General features: G+C 36.5%; 1 pseudogene; it reads right to left on the bottom strand.

Annotated features, from left to right (window-relative positions):
* Nucleotides 1-6,685: 6,685 nt before the first annotated feature.
* On the bottom strand, nt 6,686-25,722 carry LOC105774440 (proline--tRNA ligase, cytoplasmic-like; annotated as a pseudogene).
* Between the last annotated feature and the right edge of the window lie 1,544 nt (nt 25,723-27,266).

A 27,266-nucleotide genomic window follows, 5' to 3' on the forward strand; every position in this document is an offset into this window, starting at 1 on the left:
TTGGTTGAATTAGGCTTTTACGTTTGGAAAATGGCAATATTGACATGTTTAGGTGTTGAAGTTTGGATACAATTTTGGTGCCTTTGAATGGCATATTGGTTAATTGATTTAGAATGTTTGAAATGACATGTTTATATGTGTTTGATTCATGAATAAATCCCTTGAATGTGTGCCTAAATGGAATGGTTATTTATGCATGACATGGTTTTGAAATGGCTTAATTTTAGGTAATTTTTTGGGTTTACACGACCTGGGACACAAGCTATCACACAGTCGTGTGCCATTTGAAAGTTCTTAGTGTTTCGAGTCAGTGAGTTACACGGCCTGACACGCGGGCGTGTGTGGCAATCAGAGAGTTACACAGCCTGGCACACGGGCGTGTGAGGCAACTCAATGAGTTACATGGGTGAGGACATAGGCTGGGACACGGTCGTGTGTCCCTTGTTTGAATGTTACATGGCTTGAGGTAATGTCACACGGCCTGGCCACACGACTGTGTGACCCCTGTTTTCCAAATTTTGCAACTTTTCTTTAAACTTTTGATTTGTTTCAAATTAGTCCGGAATTGCGTCTAAAATGTTTTTAAGGCTTCAAAGGCTCGATTTATGGATAAAATGCATGCGACTGAATGATTTATAATATGTTTAATTTATTTAATGTTATTAGGATTAATGGTTTTTGATTGTTTAGTAATGCTCTATAACCCTAATTCGGTGATAGAAACGGGTTAGGGGTGTTACATTGTTTCTTAGATGGGTATTCTGGATATCATCAAATCCCAATTCACCCAGATGATTAAGAAAAAAACTACATTTACTTGCCCATTTGGTACTTATTCCATTCGAAGGATGCCTTTTGGGTTGTGTAATGCTCTCGCCACATTCATGAGGTGTACTACATCTATTTTTAGTTTCATGCTATTTAAGTTTTCTTGCGTAAAAATCTCAACTTTCATATTTTTCTTAGACTTTACTTTCATGACTGCCTTGTTTTCCATTGTTATGTTTATTTTCTTCACTTTAAGCATGAGTAACTAAACCTTTAAGGAGGTTGGTTAATAAAGATGTGGATAACTAAAATCTTTGGACAAGGGACTAAAGCGTAACAAATTGGACTAATTTGAATAGAACTAAGAACTTAGGTAGTGACGCCCCTAAGGGAATATCAAGATAAAGTGAGACTGAGAAGTAATCTTGTCGCACACCTGTTCGTTAGTCCCAGATTAACCGACGAGATCGAGAGATAAACCAAACCTAATTGGTCTAAATCGGTGAAGTTGAGATGGAGAGATAAAATGGAAGCACTTAGTAGTTTAAGTGATTTATGTCTCTAGCCTAAGATTTGGTGTACCACATCGAAGTCAGCTAATCCTTATTAGTGATTTGTTGGGTAGTCTCGTTAGTCTACATTTCTTACAATTTAGTCCTTAGGGTAGAATATTTAATTTTCTTGCAAAATCTTCTTTTATGAATTGTTTTACTATAAAATTTATTAGTAGCCACTTAGACTCAATCATGTATGCTAATCATTGCTCAATCGTCTTTTCCTTTGGGTTCGATCCTTGGAATACTTTGGTGTTTCATTGTAACATTATAAATATTACAATTGACACTATACGCTTGCAATAAAACTGGACCTTACAAATATTTTCATAAATTCAATGTTTTAATGCGCTCAACCGGTTAGGTATCTATTTCCTGCATCCTTAGAGTCTTAAATTTAGTTGTCAGCATCTGAAGCTTGGATTGTTTTATCGTATTAGTCCCTTCATGAGTTGTCTCCAGTATCTCTTAAGCCTCCTTGGCTTCAATGCACTTATAAATTCTCCTAAATTCTTGAGCATCTACTCCACAAAAAATAACATACAGTGCTTTGGAGTTGACATTAGTAACCCTTTCTTCTTCAGTGGTCCATGTTGCTTCAGGCTCAGGAGTTTTTACTCCTTCAATTTCAATGAAAGGATGAGTCCATCTAGTTAAAAACTCACATGCTCGTTCATCATTGACTTAATGAAAGCTTTCATCTTAGCTTTCTAGTAACCATAATTTGCTCCATCGAGCATAAGGGGTGAGAAATTAAAGATCATTCTATTTCAACAAAATATATTAACCAGGACAATCATTATGTGTGTTAAGTGAGAGTCTCTGATGCCAATTGAAGGAACGAAAGTGATGAACTTATTTGACAAATAGAATTTGTGGCTAAAACGATGCCTAGAATTATGGCTAAAGCTTCAACCACGAAATAAAAAGTGTGAAAATAATAAAAAAAACATCGAGATTGTTTACGCAGTTTGACCTCAGTCTACGTCTCTGAGGCCTTGCATAAAGCAATGATCCACTATCTTTTGTATAGTACAACCGATGATTTAAGTCTTATCATTGGCCTAACACTAACCAATTTAGCGACCTTACTGTAGGATAAGGACTAGGTCACTCTCTCTCTAAGCTTCTCCCTCAAAAGCTTAGCTTTGCAACTCAAGGGACTCTTTTGATTGCTTACAGAAATAATGCACACACATGTCCCTTACTTGAACAAATTTGTGCTCTATCAAACGCTTAATCTCTCGGTCCTCTCTTAACTTAGGCAAAACTTAAGTTTATATACTACTTAAGTTTTGTTTCCATAGTGATTACAATCTAATCACATCTCTACAAAGAATGTTAAAATTAGTACAAAATACTGCTTCTATAAGGATTTCAATTTAATCTAATGCCTTCAAAACATAGAAAATGACTTTCCTTGTTTAACAAGCAATCTACCTTGGGCCGAAACAAACTAATCTTCAATTTCAACTCAAGTGATCTTCAAGTTATGGGCTTTGCATGTCAAAAAATCTTCACAACATATAGCTCAATGTTTTTATTCTAAAATATGTCAACTCTTAAAATAAGCAAGTAAGACAATCAAACAGTGCCTGAAGTTGTGGCCACTCTATTTCAACCATAGAAACAACCACTGAATGAACCTTACCTTCAAATGTGTCAACAAATATATATTACTTAAACATTAATAAAATGGAAAGGAATTACAACATAAAAAAATATTGTAATACAATAATAGAAAAAAACTCAATTTTATAGCTTTTAAATATTCAATATTACAAAAAGAAATATATATTTTAATACAAGGAAATTTATTATTCCTTAAAAATGATAAAAGTTAAATGTTAAATATAATGATATGAAAAGAAACAGGACTAAGAAATAGATTTACCAAAAAATTTATGAAATTGAATCTCCAATCGGTGAATTTTTTGGCTAATTTTTAGCTTCTTTCCCTTTTTATTTGTTTTTTTAATTATTTAATTTGTTATCCAAATGATTTATCTATTTATTCCTTTTTTTTGAGTAGCACATGACTATACAACTCATCTCCTTTTATTGCTGCAACGTTGAGTCTCAACAGTTGACGATCTTATGGTCTCAGGAAATTCAATTTCAAGGTGACTAGAAGAAGGATGTGTCGATTTTCCTCTTTCAGTAATTCTAGCTAGCTATAATCAGTGTGGTTCATCCAAGTTTAGGACATGCACTGACATACACACACGTATCTACATACCTATATATAAAAAGAATGTCCTTCGACCTTTCTACTGTTAACACGTGACTTTCTAACCATGTTTCTTTTTCTTTTTTTCTTTTTACACAAATGGCTAAATTTCATCTTTGGTCTCTCTAATATGCTTAAATTTGAGATTTAATTCATAACTTTAATTTTTAACATACTTTGGTCCCTATATTTTTATAATGTTATTAATTAATCCAAATAGTTAATATGTTGACTTTTGGTTAAAACATTATGTGGTTATATGTAATTTGAATACTCTAATAACACGTTTGGCTCCTTTGGAATGGAATAGAGTTGTAATTAGTAATTTAATTGTTTGGTTGAATGGAATGAAATAGAACTATAACAGTATTCTTGTGTTTGGTTGAATGGAATAGATGTTGTAATAGCATAAGGAAAAAGTTGAAATGACCGAGTACCCTTAACAAAAAAATTTAGGTAGATAATTATTGTTATTGTTATTAAATTTTAATAGGATTATTATTAAATATAATTTCATAAAAATGATAAATAATTTAATCATATTTTAATATTATTAAATATAATATAATATAATATAATAACTAATTATTATTAAAATATGAATTAATAAAATAAAATATATAATATTAGAAAAATAACATATAACTTACTTTATTATTTTTAAACTACAATGCATATTTAATATGCTAGAATACCATTAGCAAAACAAATAATTTAATTATCTTCTAAACTAAAAAGCAAAAGATTAAAAGTAATAAATAGCATGAGAATTATATTTTACATTCAAACATAATGTTCATACATTAACGAAAAATTGCATGATTTCATTACCTTATATGCCATAATCTATATGTTAAATTTTACATCATAAAAAAGTTACAACAATATGTGGCATTCTATCACGTCATTATACCATCCAAATATTACATATATAAAAAGTTACCAAAACACCACCAACAGAACCATGATTTTTAATGGGTACACTAAAAGTATTTACGACGCTTTCAGTAGCGCCACAAAAAATGCCGCTATTGACAACGCCGCTAACTTTTACGGTGTTTTTAGAAATAAACACTGCTATAGAACAATACCTTTAGCGGTGCTTTTCACATAAACGTCGTTATAGAACAAGACCTTTAGCGGCGCTTTTCCTACAAACGCCGCTAAAGATGATAACCTTTAGCGGCGCTTTTCCCACAAATGCTGCCAAAGAACAAAACCTTTAGCGACGCTTTTCCCACAAACGCCGCTAAAGAATAAGACCTTTAGCGACGCTTTTTCCACAAACACAGTTAAAGATCATGACCTTTAGCGGCGCTTTTCCCACAAACGCCACTAAAGATCATGACCTTTAAAAAATATTTTAATTAAATAATATTTATTTCTATGATAAATATTATATTATGTTTTATTTTTGAAATTTAAACTTTAAACTATATACGTTTAAGGATAAAAAATATTAATTAAATTAAATTTTCTATTAAAATTTTAAAATTAAAACTAAATATAAAAATTAATGAATTTAAATTTAGAATTTAAATATTATGTTTAAATAAATGAGCAATCTACCTCACAACTCATCTGATCTATATTAACTCGACCAATTATAAAAGAAGCTACAAAACACGTAATAATTAACAATCATGGTTAAAGAAGCTAGTACAAAAGGTAGCTAAAAACACTGTTTCAATAACACCAAATTCAAGTTCTGAGTAGGATAAATGACCATGGAATGCAACATTAAATAACATTCCACTTGAAGAAGTGCTAAGCCTTGGCTTTTCCAGCTTGAAGAGATTGAATCCTCTGCTACACCTTCAATATCTAAAGGATGCAAAACCAAATGATCAGATAAACTAACAAACTTGGTAAACAACAGAGATGTTAAAAATTATATATATATATAGCCATTAAGGCTCAAAAAATATATATAACAAACAATTATGTGCAGCTTTAGTAGCAAGTTGAACCATACTAACAAACAATCTCAATCATAGCTCTTCCAAGTGTCACAAATAGGCATTATTTCTAATGATTGTCTAAACTATTCAATTGTTACTAGTACTTACCTACTCAGCCATGCATTTTGGCTTGAGGATAGGCCTTTTGTTTGCTTTAACTTATACACTATGAATTCTTTCTAATACAGGAAATGACCAAAACCAAAAAAAATGAGATAAAGTACTAGTAACAATAAGGCAACTATAAAAAACGACAATAAAACAAAAAGTAGATGATATTTAGTAAACTTAAATATAATAAAAATTTTCAATATAATCCATTTATCAAACCCCAAAAATATAATAAACATATCACAGTTAGTATATGCATTCCACTTATAATTTTGTAAGCAAGTGATCAATCTATTGGTTCTCATTAAATGGAATTGAATGTAATTTGACCAATTTTATTGTTGTTTAGGTTTAATTGGAAATTGAATTTTTTAATTCACGAAAAGTGGTATACAATCAGACTATTGAATTAAAATTAATAACCTAAATAAGATAATTATATAAAATTAGATAATAGTTAAGCTTTATCAATTATTATTTGAAACCGACTTTAAAAAAGGGATAAAGTAACATTCAATCTAAGCTTAACGACTAAATTGAAAATTTTTGTTAAGTTTCAAAATTAATGTAGAATAAAAAATTGAAGAACTAAATTAAAAATTTGACAAATTTAAAGACTAAATATTATTTTGTCTATAGATGAATTGAAAAATTGATATGCCAACTAAGCTTATTATATAGCAGCTCTGTCAAAGTTCTGAACTCCAGCAGAATCAATCAAACATAATCATTGAATATAATTTTATATATAAAACCTTGTTTGCCATAAAGAAATTTGGATGGAAAAGGGTTAATTTCATAATATATTTAAATTATTCTTTAAATTATTTAAAAGGAGTCAAGTACCTTCTGGGAGTTCAGGCTGTTCGAATGGGGTACAAAGAGACTTAGCTGCTCCCATCTCACCCCTTGTTCGAGCTTTCACATCTTTCTCCACCTCCTATATATACAAAACATAAAACATCATTTAAGAAAAATGAGCTACATATCGAGAGATTAGAATATGATCCAGCTCATGTTGTTGCCTAACAAAATACTTGAGATTAATGATAATTAATGATTCATCTCTGAGAAAAAAGGGTAACAAATAAGCATTAAAACAATACTAATTAAATGCTAAATTTTCATGATCCCTATAAATAATAAGGATTCTACAAATTAAAGTCATACCTCCTTATCATACCAAGGAGCTAAGATCAGTTTCTTTTGCCCAAGAGCTTTTACAAACTCGTCCCATGTTTTTACAACTTCAATGCAGGCATCTCTTTTTTGTTTTGCCACATCGAATAGGTTCTGTTGAATCTTATCCAACATTCCTTTTACTTGTTCAACCAAAAAGACTCTAGAGATATCAGTCTTTTCTCCATTGTCACGGCGAACCGTACGCACCTGTCCAATAAAACACATTCTGGTTTCAATAATAAGAAAATAATACATAAAAGAATAGAAGGAAAGCATAAATAAGAAAAAAAGGGGAGGGGATTCACCTGATTATTTGCCAAGTCTCGAGGTCCTTCTTCAATCCTTAGGGGAACACCTTTCATTTTCCAGTTTAAGTACTTCCAACCAGGTGAGTAGTTCTCTCTAAGATCAGCTTCAGCACGAATACCGGCATCAGAGAGGGTTACCACGGTGGTAAGGCACAGGAATCACAATAACTTGCAAAGCTGAAACTTTTGGAGGCAGCATTAAGCCTTTGTTATCCCCATGAACCATCACCATTACCCCAATCTAAAAAAAAAAAGAAGGATAAGGAGTGTAGCAGGCCCAATTAGCCCGGACCCGCCTAATAAACCAAAACAGAAAAATACAATAAAAAGGCCCACATTTTACGCGGCCCAATAACCCATTGACATAGCCCAAATCAAGTTACCCTAAATTTAACCCAGCGCTAAAAAACCCTAGCCGCATTTGCCCAACGCCACCTTCAACGCCTCCAGCATCCAGTCGCCGCAGGACTCGGAGATCGGCCACCCCATGCGCGTTTGCTCCCCACGACGCCTGCAAAAGCAGACTCAAAGAGTCCCGAAAGAAAAAAACAACAAAGAAAATAATTTGTATTCAATTTATTTTCTTTCTTTCGGCCTATAAAAGGCCATTTTTAATCTGTAAAAGGGGACTGAAAAAAAATACAGAGAAAAGAGGAATATAAGATTTTGCAAAGGTGATCTTTTCTTTTATACTTCGCGATGCACATGGTTTATATTTACATATATTTTCATTCTCTTTTGTGTTCATTTTATTTTATTTAATAATACAAAGAGGAAAAGGGGAAATCTGACCTCTTCCGTTGAAGACACCGAGCGGTGGCCGTCTCTGTCGCAATCGGAGCGCCTAAGCCTTTGGCTAAAGCAGTATGTGAGGAATGCTAGGGACGAAACCCTAGCAGAGCAAAAAGAGAGTTTTTTTTTTTACCTTTTTTCTTTTCATTTGGTCACAATTGGTTTTGGAGAAAAAATATTGTTTTAAATAACAGATAAAAACGGCGCCATTTTGTCCGAATACGACCATGCGGTGACCCGACCGAAGGGAGGATCCGCGCGTTTGGCTTTAAAGGGGAAATTGCGCATTTGGCCCCTCTCTTTTGCAACGCGTTTCAATTAAACCTTTGTACTTGTTTTAAATTTGGGCCGCATATTTAAATTTTGTTTCAATTCGGTCCTATGTTGCTAATGACGTTTAGGAAGCGGAATAGTTTCCTTTTGGTCCTCCGTCATTGCTAAGCGCATTCAAATCGGTCTTTTTGTCTATTTTCAAATCTACCTATTTTTCATCTTTAATTCAATCTAGTCCATTTTTTTACTGTTTTACTATTTTTTTAATGTTATTATTTCTATTATATTATACCATTAGTATTATTATCATTACTACTGTATATACATGCGCATAGGTTTTTATATAGTGCACATATGTTTTTAGTATACGTTTATATATATTTTTATTCATATGTTTTATTTTCAATTTTATTCCCTAATTTCTCTATATATATGTACTCCTATATTTCAGTTTCAAATTTTCTTTTGTAAATATGTATATCGTATGTTATTATATATTATTCTTCATTTTTTCCCACAAGCATATACATGCACATTTTAAAATTTTCACATGCTTTCCATATTTTATAATTTAAAGCATATATTCATCTTTTATAGTATATATACAAATTTTTTAAAAATTATTATAAACATTTTATTGTTCCATATATTCCATTGTTTTATATACATATCGTACATATACAAGTAATTCGTATTAAAGTATTTGTTACATGTCATACATTAACTTTTTGACATGCTTTTTTAGAAAATATATATTCTGGTTGTGTCAAAGCATTAAAATCATCGTATTTTACAAATTTCCAAAATATTTGGCATTCATGATTCTCGAGAAAGATCGTGTCCTAACTTACTGGATTGCGATTATTTTTCGATGAATTTAGAAAGCCAAGTATTTGTTTTGCAATAAATCCACAAATTTCAAATAAAAGCTTATTCTCGGGAATTCAAAGATGTTGGGTCCCAACTTACTGGTCATGACATTTTGACTCCTCGAGATAAGAATTTTCTAAAGGAAAAGGCAATATTTGGGTATTTTGAAGATTTAAAAACATTGTGCCCTAACTCACTGGGTGTGGTGTTTTATTTCTTTGAAATAAGAATGTCTTACTATTTTGATTCATTCATGAAATAAAAAGGTTTCTTGAAAAATCTTTTCAAATTTTCGACCCCAAGACATCAAAAAATCAATTTGGTAACAATTTTGGGCGTTACAAGGGTGCTAATCCTTCCTTGTGCGTAACTGACTCCCGAACCTGTTTTCTCAAATTTCGCAGGCCAAAATTATTTTTAAGGTAGGCCGATCACACCTTAATAAAGGATCGGTGGCGACTCCAGTTTTGTTTTTAAAGTCGACAACTAAAATTTTTGTTTTCAAAAAAACGGTTTCGACAGCTTGGCGTCTCTACTGGGGAGATTAGAGAGTCGAGCCATAAATTGATTATGTTTGTCTTTGTGTCGAAAATAAAGTTTTTCAAAAAAATTCATGAGTTCCCTTCGCGCTCATTGACTTTTCATCATGGTATGTTGGTAACTTTGCATTTGCATTTTGCATTTTACCCTTAAGTGGGAGCGAGAAACTAGTCCTTCGTGAGGTTTTCACCTCCGTGCAGGGTAGTGGACCGCTTCCGGGATACATCCGTACCTATGTCTTCGTGAGATTATCATCTCCGTGCAGCCATAGGGAAATGTGTCCCTCTGAACTGAACTCGATCCATATGAGCTTATAATGGGTGAGGATCGAGGAATTTGCTGGTTCGGGTACCCTTACTCTAGAAACTAAACATCATATAGTGAGCTTTAGGAACTTGCCCTAGGTAGAACTATACCGAACCCTAGTAGATTCTTGAATAAGTGTTCTTGTTATTTTATATTGGATTATATCTTTATATGTGATACTGACTTGGGTTTATTTTGTTTTGATTGCATGACATCATAATTGCATGACATTTCATTATAAAGGCGTTGGTTCATATTCGGTTGCCATATAGAAAGCTTATCATGGGAAATGGGTTTCTTGATAGAGTGGAAGATAATGCGGCTGTCTGGACTTGGTCTGAGATGATACAGCGTGAAAAAGGTGATAGTTTGGTCGTGGGATACATATTAGAGTTATGGGACTTCACTCGTGTTAGCGTAGCTTAGAACAACTTGCAGGAGTTGAAGGAGATTTGGGATCAGTGGGATAATGAGGTTAGGCAGTTATTCTATTTAAATTATGGGGATTTGCCTTATTTACTTGACATGAAGGTAGACAAGCGTCTGTTTCGAGCTCTTGCCCAGTTTTGGAATCCGGCCTACAGTTGCTTTACATTCGGGAAGGTTGATTTGGTGCCTACAATAGAGGAGTACACAGCTTTACTTCGGTGTTCGAAGGTTCAGGTAGATAGAATTTATTCGAAAGCGGTAAATGTACCGACCTTCTTGAGGAAGCTGATGAATATAACAGGGATGAGTGAGCAGTGGGTTACAGCTCGGATTAAGCAAAAAGGGGATAGGAGGTGTATTCCTTGGAAATGTTTGAGGGACCTCATTTTAGCACACCTAGATGCGAGGAAGAAAGTAGACGTCTTTGCTTTGAGTATATATGGCTTGATTGTGTTTCCTAAGATTTTGGGACATATTGACGAGGCGGTCACTGATTTATTTGATCGACTTGATAAGAGAGTTACGCCAGTCCCGGTAATTTTAGCAGAAACCTTTAGGTCATTGAGTGCATGTCGAAGAACGAGAGAAGGTAGATTTATTGGGTGTGCGCAGCTACTACTTGCGTGGTTCCATAGCCACTTTTGGAAGGTTGATAAGGTTTCATATCAGGTCTTCTCTGAAAGTTATTCACCATTGAAATAGATAGTGGCTACGTCAAGGAGAGATGACATCACAGAGGATAGATGGATGGCAATCTTTCAGAATTTGCAAGAGGAGAATATCGAGTGGAGAGCTCCGTGGTTGCTTCCAGATAAGATCCTATATCGGTGTGGGGATTTTGACTGGGTTCCGTTGCTCGGGATTTGGGGAGCTGTTGGTTATGCCCCATTGCTAGTATTAAGATAATATAGGTCAAGACAGTTTGTGCCTGCCACTCAAGGACTAGCTGAGTGTGAATTCTCATATAAGGATGATGGCTACAAAAGGAAGGCTCGTGAGATGACCAATGCATGGAATCAGACTCGCCGAATAAAAAGATTAGCCGTGGGTCCAATGACAACTTCTGAATACAACGAATGGTGGGTTAGGAGGATAAATGACAACATTCTTGGGCCAAGTCCAGAAAATAGTCAGTCGATAGAGGAGCATTTGTGTGTCGTCCCTTTTGAGCTGGAAATCATAAAGCAAGACTTCGAAAGAAGGAATGCAGAATTATAGAAGAAAATAGAGCAAATAGAGGAAGAAAAGGTGAATTTAAAGATGGACATAGATGTTCAGAAATTGGAAACCGAAGGCTTGAAAAAAGGGAAGCGCAAAGTCGAGGAAGATCTGAACAGCTTAAAGACAGATTATAAGAGACTACGTTTGTCAGTGAGAATTGCTGGGTTGGGAAAAACCTTAGAGCAGTGGCGTCAAGAGGTTCAAGAAGAAAAGGCCAAGGCTGGTAGATAGGAAGGAAGATTCCAAGAAGCCCAGATGCAAAATAGATCGCTTGAGAAGAGTTTGTTAGAAAATCAAGATCAAAGAGATAAACTAAAGGCTAGAGTGGCCGAACTTAAGAAGATTGTTCATCAATATCGAAATCGTAATTCAGTGGTGGAACTACAAGCAAGTTTAAGCAGAATCGAGAAAATGAAGAAAACTATAGAAGAACTAGAGGAGGCATTGCAGAACTGTGAAGCCAGGATCGAGTATTTGGAGGCAAACGAAGATCATTAAAGCGAACAGCTTCACTATTTCCAGAATCAAGTCAGAAGCAGGGATCGTGTTATGGGAGAAGTTTTGGTTCAGATTCGGGAAGTAGCGGATCACCTACAAACTCTGGCAATACAAGCTGACACGTTGAGTGTAAAATATGAATTAGAGTCAGACCGGGGACAAGAGTTAGCCTCGTTACTTAAAAAGATCAAGGTCTTAAGTATTAGGGTGAAGTCGTAATTGTAGTCTATTCTATGTAAAGAGATATGTTTTCTAATAAAGTTTTCCAAGTAGAATTGAATAATCACAATTAACGCCTTACTTGCATTCATCTCATGCATCGCATCATATGCATTAAAAACCTTTAATTGATCCTAATTAGCTAAAATCACTGCTTAGTTAACTTGGAAACCAACCAACCAACCAACCCAACACCGATACGGAACTCGGGCAAAGACGAAAGATATGGATCAGAGATTGGAAAAACTCGAACAGTGTCAAAAGGAGATGCAGGACCGACTTCAGCTACAGGTGCAGGAGCGGTTAGACAAGATGAAACAAGAGATGTCTGAGAAGATTCGAGAATCCCAAGAAGATATAGTGGCAAAGTTAACCCAACTGATAACTAAGGGAAGTGATAAAGGAAATGGCCCCATGGCAAATGTCGATGAGAGAAATGATGATGAACCACTCTATCCTCCAGGTTTCACCCCTCCACATATGCGAGCTCAAGCTAAATACCCGTGCAAATCTACTGTCACTATCAGGCCTCAGTAGTTTCGGGCTGGTATTTCGAACTTCCAAGCTGGGCCAGGTTCTAATCCTGAAAATAATCCTGTTAACTCTGCCGTTCCTGACTTTGATGAAGTGGTTGAGAAGGAAAGAATGAAGGAGGAGTTACCGAAACAGTTAGAGGAAAGGTGTAGGTGGCTCGAGGAGAAGTTCAAGGTGATAGAGGTTACTGAAAGTTATCGAGGCACTGATGCCAAAGAGCTGAGCCTAGTCCCGGACTTGGTACTCCCTCATAAGTTTAAGATGCCAGAATTCGAAAAGTACAATGGGACAAGTTGCCCAGAGGCTCATATCACCATGTTTTGCAGACGAATGGCGGGATATGTTAACAACGACCAACTCTTGATACATTGTTTCCAAGACAGCCTCGCAGGGGCAGCATCCAAATGGTACAATAAATTGAGTCGTGCCACGATTGGTTCATGGAGGGACTTGGCACAATCGTTCATGGAACAATATAGTCATGTGACAGACATGGCTCCTAATAGAATCACCCTTCAAAACATGGAGAAGAAGCCGAGTGAAAGCTTCAGGCAGTACGCACAGAGATGGAGGGAGGTCGCGGTCCAAGTTCAACCACCGCTCCTGGAAAAGGAAATGACCATGTTGTTCATTAATACCCTGAAGGCACCGTTCATTACACATATGTTAGGAAGTTCCACAAAAATCTTTCCTGACATAGTCATAAATGGCGAGATGATTGAGAATGCCATCAGGAGTGGGAAGATCGATGCGGGAGAGAGTAATAGAAGATCGGCTTCGAAGAGGAAGAAAAACGAGGTGAACAACGCGAGCATATACAGCAAGGGTTTCTCGAAGTCAGTAACAGTGAGTCAGCCAGGAAAGGTGGCTGCCAATCAGCAAAGCTCGTCGAGACAAGAGATCAGTACAAGGCGAAATACTGAGAGGCTCCAATTCACACCAATTCCTATGTCGTACAGGGAACTATACCGAAATTAATTTGACGCACACGTGGTTTCCCCTTTCTATCTGAAGCCCTTGCAACCCCCATATCCTAAATGGTACGATGCGAATGCACAGTACGACTATCATGCGGGAACAACAGGGCATTCCATAGAAAACTGTACGGCCTTTAAGAGGTTGGTTGAAAGGCTCATTGGTATGGGTGCCGTTAAATTTGATGACTCGACCAAGGCAGAAAACCCATTACCGAACCACACTGACAATGGGGTAAATATGATGGGCGAGGATAGAAGAATCAAGGCAGACATTGCGGATGTGAAGACTCCTTTGAGATGGGTCTGGAAGGAGATGGTAAAAAGGGGACTAATTACTGTAGAAGGAAGCTGTGAAAGGAGGGGGAACTACTGTGAGTTCCACCATGAAATGGGGCATGAAATCCAAGAGTGTACGGAGTTCAGAGCCATGGTACAGGGTATGATGGATAATAAGGAGATGGAATTCTGTGAAGGAGTTCAGAGGGAGAGTCATATATGCGCGTCAGAGTCGGCATTGGGTGTTCTAAAGGCTAACCATCCTGTGGTTATCATCTCGCGGCCTAAGAACAATGAGGTTGGGGCACGAGTAACACCAAAGGTTATCATTCAAAAGCCAGCTGTATTTACATATAAGGACAACAAGCAGGTTCCCTGGAATTACGATTGTAATATGACAATCCCGGGGAAGGAGAATATAATCAGTAAAGAGGATCAGGATGAAGGAAGGTACTACGAATAGATGAAAACTAGATTAGAGCCAATAAGAGAAGAAGCTTCGGCCGGAAAGAAGAAGAATGCGGTCGAACCCGAACTATTGGTCAATGAACCAATAAAAGAGGAGCAAGCTAGAGAGTTCTTGAAGTTCCTAAAGCATAGTGAGTACAGCGTTGTGGAACAACTGCAAAAACAACCAGCTCGCATATCTGTGCTAGCTTTACTCCTGAACTCGGAGGGACATCGAAATGCACTACTGAAGGTGCTAAATGAAACTTATGTGGCCGACGAAATCTCTGTTAACAAGTTGGATCGACTGGTCGACAATATAAGCGCTGATAACTTCATCTTCTTCAGCGATGATGAAATACCACCTAGGGGTATGGGATCTATTAGAGCTTTGCATATCACTACAAGGTGCAAAGGGTACACATTACTAGGAGTGCTGGTAGGCAACGGATCGGCATTAAATATATTGCCCCTATCCACGCTCAACAGGGTACCTGTGGATAGTTCGTATATGAAGTCGTGCCAAAATGTAGTTCGAGCATTTGATGGTACCGAGAGGAGGGTTATGGGAAGAATTGACATTCCCTTGTTAATTGGCCCAACTATCTATGAGGTGGACTTCCTGGTTATGGACATAAAGCCTTCTTACAATTGTCTATTAGGAAGGTCATGGATTCATTCAGCAGGAGCGGTACCGTCATCGTTACATCAAAAACTGAAGCTGGTGACAGAGGATCGGCTAGTAACGATAAATGTTGAGGAAGATATCATTGCGTCTGTGACCAACGATGCACCTTATTTGGAAGCAGGTGATGATGCAATTGAGTGCTCTTTTCGATCCTTGGAGTTCGTAAATACAACATTCATCTCTGAGGGAAACAAGATCCCAATGCCGAGAATATCAAAGACCACGAAGATGGGACTTCAGTTAACAGTTGGAAAAGGAGCCTTGTCAGAGAAAAGGTTGGGGAAGTATCTTCAGGGCCGAGTTGAGGCTCCAGTGTTGAAGGACAAGCGGGACCGTTTTGGCTTAGGATACAAGCCAGATGCTATGCAGAAGAGGATAGAGCAAGAAAAGAAGCGAGAGAGAAGAATGGCTCGTTTGACAGGTGATGAAGTCAAATTGGAGCCCATGACCTTTCCCCACCTATCCAAGACTTTTGTATCGGGAGGATTCATCTATCAAGGAATGCCAGGAGTCAGAAGTATTAACATGGAGTCAGAAAGTATTCATGTTGTGTATGAAGAAGCCACAGGAGGAAGAACTTTACTGGATATTCACCCTTACGAACCGAGAAGTGTGCTAAACAATTGGACTGCAGAAGAAATACCTGTAGTTTTTAGGACTTCCTCAGAGTAATGTCCAGAACACCCTTATTGCTTTTAGCCTAGAAGTGATAAGGATTTGTTTGTGAAATAGGCTCATGTCAAAAATCGTTATTTTAATAAAATTCATCTTTGCAATCATTTTGGAGTAAATCTTTCTTTCCATAAGAGCGGTTATTTTGAATTCCCTCTCAAATTACACTTGCATTTCATTCATGACTATATTGCACCAGACAAATTCCTGAATCCATATTATTTTTCATACCTATAACAGGTCCCTCGATATCAATGATACGAATATCACTATTACAAATTCAGAATCTCCTTTTGAACGAAACATGTGTTTGGAGGGGTCGCGTGATTTTGAATATGTCGAAGACTATGGTTTATCTCCGAACTTGTTGAAGATGGTAGAACGGGCCGAGAAACAAATCCTACCCCACAAGGAGACAATAGAAATTGTGAGCTTAGAGGAAGGAAAAAAGGTGAAGATCAGATCTGATGTTTCTGAAAAGATAAGACAAGACCTCATCGAATTACTCCGAGAGTTCAAGGACGTGTTTGCATGGTCGTACCAGGATATGCCGGGGTTGAGTACCGACATTGTGGTCCATTGCCTTCTTATAAGAGAATATTGTAGGCCAGTGCAGCAAAAGCTCAGACGAATGAGGCCTGATATCGTGTTGAAGATAAAAGAGGAGGTCCAGAAGCAGTTTGATGCTGAATTTCTACAATAAGTCAAGTATTCTGAGTGGGTGACCAACATCGTACCAGTTCCAAAGAAAGATGGGAAAGTACGAATGTGTGTGGATTACAGGGATTTGAACAAGGCTAGTTCAAAAGACAATTTCCCATTACCTCACATCGACACATTGGTAGATAATACGGCGGGCTTTTCATTATTTTCCTTCATGGATGGTTTTTCTGGGTATAATCAGATAAAGATGCATCCCGAGGACATGATAAAGACTATGTTCATTACGTTATGGGGGACGTTTTATTATAAAGTGATGCCGTTTGGGTTAAAGAATGCGGGAGCGACATACCAAAGAGCCATGGTAGCCTTGTTCCATGATATGATGCATAAGGAGATCGTGGTTTATGTTGATGACATGATCGCAAAATCTAGAACGGAGGAGGAACATGTGCAAGTCTTGAAAAAGTTATTCTTAAGATTGAGAAAGTTTCAGCTCAAGCTTAATCCAGCGAAGTGCACTTTTGGGGCCAGGTCAGGAAAATTGCTAGGCTTCATAGTCAGTGAAAAGGGAATCGAGATTGACCCAGACAAAGTCAAGGCAATACGAGACTTACCTCCACCTCGCACTCAGAAAGAAGTTCGAGGTTTCCTCGGAAGATTGAATTACATCGCTAGGTTCATTTCACAACTGACTGAGAAATGTGACATTATATTTCGTCTTCTGAAGAAACATAATCCTGGTACTTGGGATGAAGAATGCGAAGAAGCTTTTAACAAGGTGAAGCAGTATTTATCTAATACTCGGTCTTTGTCACCACCTAGCCGGATAGGCACGATATTGTATCGTGATGATTTGATAATTTCATGGGGTGTGTGCTAGGCCAGCATGATGAAACGGGGAGAAAAGAAAGGGCAATATATTATCTCAGCAAGAAATTCACTGACTGTGAAATGAGATATTCGCCCATTGAGAAGTTGTGTTGTGCCCTGATTTGGACAACCCGAAGCTTAAGGCAGTACATGTTATACCATACGACTTGGCTAATTTCAAAGTTAGACCCGTTAAAGTATATGATGGAGTCAACTGCTTTGAATAGGAGGATGGCCCGGTGGTAGATTTTACTGTCTGAATTCGATATCGTCTATGTGAGTCAAAAAGCTGTAAAAGGGAGCGCAATAGCTGACTTTCTGGCTAGCAGGGCTTTGGAAGATTACGAACCGTTAAGTTTTGATTTTCCGAATGAGGACTTGTTGTATGTAGCCGCTATTGAAGAAAATCCCCAAGAAGGTCACAGTTGGAAGCTAAACTTTGATGGAGCCTCGAACGCCGTGGGCAACGGAATTGGGGCAGTCCTGGTGTCCCCGAATGGTGATCATTATCCTTTCACTTGCAAATTGGATTTTTATTGTACAAAAAACATGGCAGAATACGAAGCATGCATCATGGGTATTCGTGCAGTTATAGAGCGAAGAATCAAAGTGCTAGAGGTCTATGGAGATTCAGCATTGCTGATATATCAGCTCAGGGGTGAATGGGAAACGAGAGATCCCAAATTAATCAGTTATCGAAAGTTGGTCCTCGAATTGATTAAGGAGTTTGAGGACATCACTTTTTGCTATCTCCCACGAGATGAGAACCAGATGGCCGATGTACTAGCTACTTTAGCCTCCATGATCAAGGTGAATAGACATGAGGATATGAAGCCAATCCAAATCAGTATCTATGAAGACCTGGCTCATTGTTACAATATTGAAGAAGGAGAAATCGATGATAGCCCTTGGTATCAAGATATACTACGATATGTAAAAAATCGTGAGTATCCTGGCCAGGCAACGAAGAATGAAAAGAGAACTCTGAGAAGACTAGCCATTGATTACGTCTTAGATGGGGAGATCTTATATAGGAGGGGAAAAGATCAGGTACTGTTAAGATGTGTGGACGCCGTGGAAGCAAAGAAAATTCTGGAGGAAGTCCATGAGGGCATCTGTGGAACGCATGCCAGTGGGTTCACAATGGCTAAACAGATTATGAGATTCGGGTATTACTGGTCCACCATGGAAGGGGATTGCATCAATTACTCCAAAAAGTGCCATAAATGTCAAGTCTATGGTGATAAAATGCATGCACCTCCTTCGCCTCTTCATGTCATGGCTTCTCCATGGCCTTTCTCTATGTGAGGTATGGATGTCATCGGGCCAATATCGCTGAAAGCTTCAAATGGGCATCGTTTCATATTTGTGGTTATTGACTACTTCACCAAATGGGTAGAAGCTGCTTCATATGCTAACGTTACAAAGTCATCAGTCAGTAAGTTCTTGAAAAGGGAGATCATATGTCGGTATGGAATGCCTGAAAGAATCATATCCGATAATGCGTTGAACTTGAACAACAGCTCAATAGTAGAATTCTGCAGTCAATTCAAGATCAAACATCACAATTCATCGCCGTATTGCCCAAAAATGAATGGTGCAGTGGAAGCAGCTAATAAAAATATAAAGAAGATTGTGGGGAAGATGACTGAGACCTACAGGGACTGGCACAAGAAATTATCGTTTTCCCTTCTTACTTATCGAACGTCAATCAGGACCTCTACCGGGGCAACGCCTTTCTCCTTAGTTTATGGCATGGAGGCAGTCTTGCCCATCGAAGTTGAAATCCCTTCTCTCCGGGTTTTGACTGAGCTACAATTGGATGAAGCAGAATGGGTTCAATCTCGATACGATCAGTTGAACTTGATAGAGGGAAAAAGGCTAAAGGCTATTTAGCATGGTCAGATGTACCAGAAAAGAATGATGCGAGTCTACAACAAGAAGGTCCGACCCAGCGAATTTCACGATGGGGACCTGGTGTTGAGAAAAATTCTTCCTCTACAAAAAGATTTTAGGGGGAAATGGATGCCGAATTGGGAGGGTCCTTATGTTGTAAAAAAGACCTTTTCTGGAGGAGCCCTAATCCTGGCTGAAATGGATGGAAGAAACTTGTCCAATCCAGTGAATTCAGATTCGGTCAAGAGATACTTCACCTAAGAAGGGGAAGGAACCAAGGTGAAAACCCGCAAATGGCGCTTTGATTCCAAAAAAAAAAAAAAGAAAATGGAGAGGCTAAGGTGAAAACTCGCAAAGGGCACCTTAAGACCAAAGGGGTTTGAGTTGAAAATCTGACAAGGGCGGCTCAAAATCTGATTGAAGCATGTGGTAGTCTTGTTGTACCTAAATCGGCAGAAAGGAATAGACGATATCTTGGGGCGTCAACAAAATACTATGAATCTCCTAAACACGTGTTGAATTCGGAAGGGTCTTTAGAAAGTTGTATAGAGCAATTCAAGCAAAGATATCTGGGGCACTTGTCCATAATTTGTTGTTTCTAAAACACTTCATTTTTCTTTCAATATAAGTGTTTTAGTCAATTCTTTTTTTTTTGACTTGTTTTCATTGATAATTTATTGCAAGTTATAATCTCAAGTCAATTTCGTTTTATCCATCGTTATGATCTTTTCGAAAGCATGTTATATTAGAATAACGATTAATGGACTAATAAAACTTTCACAAGGGAAATTTTTCATATTACTCTGGAAATTTATAAATAATACAAGAACTTGAAGCAAGACTATTGTTTAGACTTCACCGGGTTAAAAGGTCGAAGATATATAGGAGTAAAAAGTCGGATCAAGAATTTTTGAGCTTTTTCGAAGCGTTGTTATCACAAAGGAAGCCTTAATGAGTAATAACAACTTCAATATTTAGCATTAATGAATCATTTTCATGGCATAGCATTTAGATGTCATTCATACATGCCTAGTTAGGAGCATGTGATTCACTCCAATCATGATATCCTAATCACTAGGCATAATTAGGTTCATCATACAGGTCATGTTCCACAGAGAACAGGTCGGTGGAATTATAAAGCCTTATCTCCCTGAGCAGCAGTGGAACAGGTTGAAAGATAACAGATTTTGTCTTCATGTACTGGCGTGAAGTAGATCAGAGATACCAGATCTTGCCTTCCCATACTGGTGGCGAAGCAGATTAAAGAAAGCAGATCTTGTCTTCATGTACTGGCGTGAAGTAGATAAAAAATACCAGATCTTGCCTTCCCATACTGGTGGCGAAGCAGATCAAAGAAAGCAGATCTTGTCTTCATGTACTGGCGTGAAGTAGATCAAAGATAACAGATCTTGCCTTCTCATACTGGTGGCGAAACAGATCAAAGAAAGCAGATCTTGTCTTCATGTACTGGCGTGAAGTAGATCAGATATACCAGATCTTGCCTTCCCATACTGGTGGCGAAGCAGATAAAAAAAAGCAGATCTTGTCTTCATGTACTGGCGTGAAGTAGATCAAAAATAATAGATCTTGCCTTCCCATACTGGTGGCGAAGCAGATCGAAGAAAGCAGATCTTGTCTTCATGTACTGGCGTGAAGTAGATCAGAGATACCAGATCTTGTCTTCATGTACTGGCGTGAAGTAGATCAAAGATAACAGATCTTGCCTTCCCATACTGGTGGCGACGCAGATCGAAGAAAGCAGATCTTGTCGTCACGTACTGGCGTGAAGTAGATCAAAGATACAGATCTTATCTCCCTAAGCAGTAGTGGAGCAGATCGAAGATGGCGGATTTTACCTCCCTGAGGTTACAGTGGAGTACATTGAAGCGATAATTCTATCTCCCAGGCAGTGATGGAATAGATTGAAGATTACAGATCTTATCTCCCTAAGCAGTAGTGGAGCAGATCAAGGATGACGGATTTTACCTCCCTGAGGTTACAGTGGAGTACATTGAAGCCAGTAACTCTATCTCCCTGGGCAACAGTGGAATAGATTGAAGATTACAGGTCTTATCTCCCTAGGCAGTGAAGTAGATCAAAGTTGCAATGGGGCAGACTAAGGAAGCAAGTTTTATCCTCTTGAAGTTGCAGTGGGGCAGACTGAAGGTGGCCAATCTTATCTCCCTGAAGTTGCAGTGGAGCAGGTTAAAGCCAATAATCCTATTTCCCTGAAGTTGCAGTGGAGCGGATTAAAACCACAGATCTTATCTCTCTGAAGTTGCAGAGAGCGGATCGCATCTAGTCTTATCTCCCTGAAGTTGCAGTGGAGCAGATAGAACAAACTCCTTGAAGTTGCAACGGAGTGGATTAGAACCACAGATCTCATCTTTCTGAAGTTGCAGTAGAGCAGATCGCATTAAGATTTATTTTTCAAATTGTAGCAGAACAAGTTGAAGCTATAAGTCTTATCTCCCTGAAGTTGCAGTGGAGTAGATTAAAGATGGCAAATTTTGTTCTTTTGAGAAATGGCAAAGTATGAATCCTATCTCCCTGATATTGCAGTGGAGTGGATTGAAACACTAGTTCCCATACTTTTGAATATGCAATAGGAAGGAACGAGGCTATCTCAAGAAGAGAAGCATTGAAGAAATCAAGGCTTGGTAAGACCGGGCGCAATTAGCAGGCCCAATTAGCCCAGACTCGCCTAATAAACCAAAATAGAAAAATACAATAAACAGGCCTACATTTTACGCGGCCCAATAACCCATTGACATAGCCCAAATAAAGTTACCCTAAATTTAACCCAGCACTAAAAAACCCTAGCCGCATTTGCCCAGTGCTGCCTTCAATGCCTCCAGCATCCAGTCGCCGCAGGACTCGGAGATCGGCCACCCCATATGCGTTTGCTCCCCACGATGCCTGCAAAAGCGGACTCAAAGAGTCCCGAAAGAAAAAAAACAACAAAGAAAATAATTTGTATTCAATTTATTTTCTTTCTTTTGACCTATAAAAGGCCATTTTTAATCTGTAAAAGGGGACTGAAAAAAAATACAGAGAAAAGAGGAATATAAGATTTTGCAAAGGTGATCTTTTCTTTTATACTTCGCGGTGCACATGGTTTATATTTACATATATTTTTCATTCTCTTTTGTGTTCATTTTATTTTATTTAATAATACAAAGAGGAAAAGGGGAAATCTGACCTCTTCCGTTGAAGACGCCGAGCGGTGGCCGTCTTTGTCGCAATCGGAGTGTCGGCATTGGCTAAACGACGGTGTGAGGAATGCTAGGGACGAAACCCTAGCAGAGCAAAAAGAGAGTTTTTTTTTTACCTTTTTTCTTTTCATTTGGTCACAATTGGTTTTGGAGAAAAAATATTGTTTTAAATAACAGATCAAAACGGCGCCGTTTTGTCCAGGCCTGACCAGCGTGGTGACCCGACACGAAGGGGAGGATCCGCGCGTTTGGCTTCAAAGGGGAATTACGCATTTGGCCCCTCTCTTTTGCAACGCGTTTCAATTAAACCTTTGTACTTGTTTTAAATTTGGGCCGCATATTTAAATTTTGTTTCAATTCGGTCCCATGTTGTGCAGCGTTTAGGAAGGCGGGAATAATTTCCCTTTTGGTCCTCCGTCATTGCTAGCGCATTCAAATCGGTCTTTTTTGTCTATTTTCAAATCTACCCTATTTTTTCATCTTTAATTCAATCTAGTCCATTTTTTTACTGTTTTACTATTTTTTAATGTTATTATTTCTATTATATTATACCATTAGTATTATTATCATTACTACTGTATATACATGCGCATAGGTTTTTTATATAGTGCACATATGTTTTTAGTATACGTTTATATATATTTTTTATTCATATGTTTTATTTTCAATTTTATTCCCTAATTTCTATATATATATGTACTCCTATATTTCAGTTTCAAATTTTCTTTTGTAAATATGTATATACGTATGTTATTATATATTATTCTTCATTTTTTCCCACAAGCATATACATGCACATTTTAAAATATTCACATGCTTTCCATTTTTATAATTTAAAGCATATATTCATCTTTTATAGTATATATACACATTTTTAAAAAATTATTATAAACATTTTTATTGTTCCATATATTCCATTGTTTTATATACATATCGTACATATACAAGTAATTCGTATTAAAGTATTTGTTACATGTCATACATTAACTTTTTGACATGCTTTTTTAGAAAATATATATTCTGGTTGCGTTAAAGCATTAAAATCATCGTATTTTACAAATTTCCAAAATATTTGGCATTCATGATTCTCGAGAAAGATCGTGTCCTAACTTACTGGATTGCGATTATTTTTCGATGAATTTAGAAAGCCAAGTATTTGTTTTGCAATAAATCCACAAATTTCAAATAAAAGCTTATTCTCGGGAATTCAAAGATGTTGGGTCCTAACTTACTGGTCATGACATTTTGACTCCTCGAGATAAGAATTTTCAAAAGGAAAAGGCAATATTCGGGTATTTTGAAGATTTAAAAACATTGTGCCCTAACTCACTGAGTGTGGTGTTTTTTTTCTTTGAAATAAGAATGTCTTACTATTTTGATTCATTCATGAAATAAAAAGTTTTCTTTAAAAATCTTTTCAAATTTTCGACCCCAAGACATCAAAAAATTTAATTTGGTACCAATTTTGGGCGTTACGAGGGTGCTAATCCTTCCTCGTGCGTAACTGACTCCCGAACCTGTTTTCTCAAATTTCGCAGACCAAAATTATTTTTAAGGTGGGCAGATCACACCTTAATAAATGATCGGTGGCGACTCCAACTAAAATTTTTGTTTTCAAAAAAACGGTTTCGACAAGGAGAATAACATGAATAAGGAGAGAAGAATATTAAAGGAAATTATATGAGTAGTTAGGGATTCTTTTGACTAGCAAGCCCATGTAATCACCTAAAACAACAAAATATAGTTGGCAGGTTGGTATCACAAGGAACTTGAATTAATAAATGCCAAGACCACATAAAGTAAAGAGAAAATTGTTTTACCGTTCGAGTGCTATATGCCCAGGAATTCTGCCAGAACATAGACTTTTCCCCTTTTTCATTTTCAAAGTTTATCTCAAACATTTTTGCAAAGTTTTGGCCCAAACAATGGGAGGTTGCACCTTGAATACCGCGCCCAGTGTTTGGAATAAATGCCTATCATGTTATGATCAGATCAAAAGCTCCTCACTTTAGATGAAAGCACAATGATCAAGCAGACAATTTAAGTTCATTGATTAGAACAAGTACAAATTGTTAATACATGCAGGCTTATACTATACCTCAACACCGGTTGTGTAAAGTCCACCAGCAAACTTCCCCAGTTCACTCTTCCTGCCTTTCATAACAGGAATTGCCAAGAATTCTTCATATATATGTCGGTACAGTTCCAATATTTGAAGAACCTAAAGTATAACAAAAATTTAGATATATTTAAAGTGATCCAGCATACATGTCTACCACTGTTGTTGGTTAATAAGTCCCTGTTTTTTCCAGGTTTGTTAACAGCATAATATACCAAAAATGATGTGAAAATGAGAATATATTGCATGTTAGATTCTGGAGGTAAAGTCTACAATCTATAAGCACAAAGTAAATTCAACTATAAAATACATAAAACTTTGCATGTAAATTTTAGCACATCAGTCCTTCATAATATAATCACCAAAACAATCCGTACTTGGACAGACATACAGGGTTCTAAGGAGCAGGCACATTCTTCAACGATACTTCAAAAGGCAAGAAAAGTGCTATCTGTAAGTGCAATGAACTATTTGATTATTTACACATTGCAAAAACAAACAGAAAAAGTATATTAACATTATTGATGATTATAGAACATCTCATATTAACTTTCTGAAATGCTTACTTAAATACTTAATTCAGAAATTCTGAGGCAATAATGCTGTTTTAAACCAAAAGCCAGTTGTTGGTAAATGTGGAAGAATAACAGATTAGCCATGCCAGATTTCCACATATCTTGTTCTCCCCCTTTATTTATCTTCTCCTCTCTTCCCGATGGGCTTGAGAAGGTCAAAGCAAATGGAAATCTTGCAAGGCTGATCGCAACCAAGTCCATTGGATTCCAACAGCACAGTGGACAAACTTCACCTCTCTAAGTTTAAATACTTCCCAAAAGTAAAAAATTTAAGACCGCTACCTCAGTGCTTGCCTCTTCCTTTGTTGCGAAGGCAGTATGCCCTTCATGCCATAGAAATTCACGACTCCTACAATCAAGCATCAAGTTAGCATGCAAAATCCATCCTCGGATTTGAAAAGTTCTTCGGATCCGTGATGGAATCGCATAGAGCAGCTAAAACTTGTGGATTAAGAAAAGTTCTGCAAAGAAAAATCTAAGGTTCCAAATTTGAGCGTTTAAGAATTGGGGTTGAGGAAGAAAAACTAGCAATGGGCATGGGGTTAAAAGTTTTAAAGGACGGTGTGTTTGTGAAGTTGGGGTTTTAAGGGGGAAATTAGGAAGGGATTTCCGGGGCAAAATTTATAAAAAATAAAATTATTTTTTGTGGTGTTTTTTATAAAAACGCCGTTATTGCTTACCTTTTGTGGTGCTTTTAAAAAATTATTTTATTTTGAACAAAACGACGCTGTTTTGCTCTGCTAAAAATCTTTTATTTTGTCATTAAAATTATTAGTTAAGTGATTTTATAAAACATTTATTATTATTTTTATAAATTAAATTTTTTAAAAAATTAAGTACTCTCAAAATAAATATCGTATATTTTAATAAGAAAAAATGATTAAATGGTTGCAATTAATTATTAAGTTAGAATTATCCAATGTAAGCAATTAATATAAAAGTTTAAAATATTTTAAAATTTTTAAAAAATTAAAATCTTTTAAAATTCATTTTAAATTTTTAAATCACGAAAAATATAAACCCTTTCAAAATTTAGAAAAATGTACGTTATTTACTCTTTAAATGATAATTAGAAATGTTCACGACCCATACAACCACCTAGTCCAAAATATGGTTAGGCTTAGATTTATATTTTTTATTGTTTTTAAACAATGAAATGGGTGATTCGGGTAAAACGGGCTTGAAGTTGGAAAAGTTTTTAAAATTGGGCATTGGCACAGCTTGGTCTGGCTTGGCCCACTAATTAATTCAATATTTTAAAACATTTGCAAAGTTTAATCTATTCAATCAATTCTTATTTGATCACGGCGGGGGCAAGCCAAAACACGCAAAAAACTGAACTGGATAAAAAATGAAACGAGCACTAAAAATACTAAACCGGGATGGGATAAGATGGGGATATCATTGGATATAGCTTATATCGATTTTGAAGAACCAAATCTTCACACGATTTTGAAGAACCAAATTAATATTATCTCTTTTACAATTATATAAGAAATTAATTAATATATAAATTAGAAAACACTAGTTAATCTAAACCCTAAACCATAAACCTGAACCCTAAAACCTTAAAACCATAAATCTTTAACACATAACCTCTAAACCTTAAACCCCAGCCTTTAAACCAAAAACCATAAATCATAACCCCTAAACCCATAATCCATAAACCTTAAAATGGTAACACCTAAATCTTAAACTCAAAACCATATACCCTAAACCAAAAACCCTAAACTATAGTGATAATTAATTCAATATTTTAAAATTAATATTATCTCTTTTACGATTGTATAAGAAATTATTTAATATATAAATTAAAAAAATCAATAATGTATCCAAAAAACTTTAAAATTATTTTAAATAATAGTATTTTAATTTTTCCATTTTTAACAAATATTTTAAATTATTTTAAATCCCTAAGCATTAGCGGTGCTTTCTAGAAAACGCCGCTAAAAATAGAGCATTCACAGCGTTTTCTCAAAAACGTCGCTAAAGCCTTGAGCATTCGCAGCGCTTTCTCAAAAACGCCGCTAAAGCCCTGAGCATTAGCGACGCTTTCTTAAAAACGCCGCTAA

Source organism: Gossypium raimondii, chromosome 6 (genome assembly GCF_025698545.1).
Source record: "Gossypium raimondii isolate GPD5lz chromosome 6, ASM2569854v1, whole genome shotgun sequence".
NCBI lineage: Eukaryota > Viridiplantae > Streptophyta > Magnoliopsida > Malvales > Malvaceae > Gossypium > Gossypium raimondii.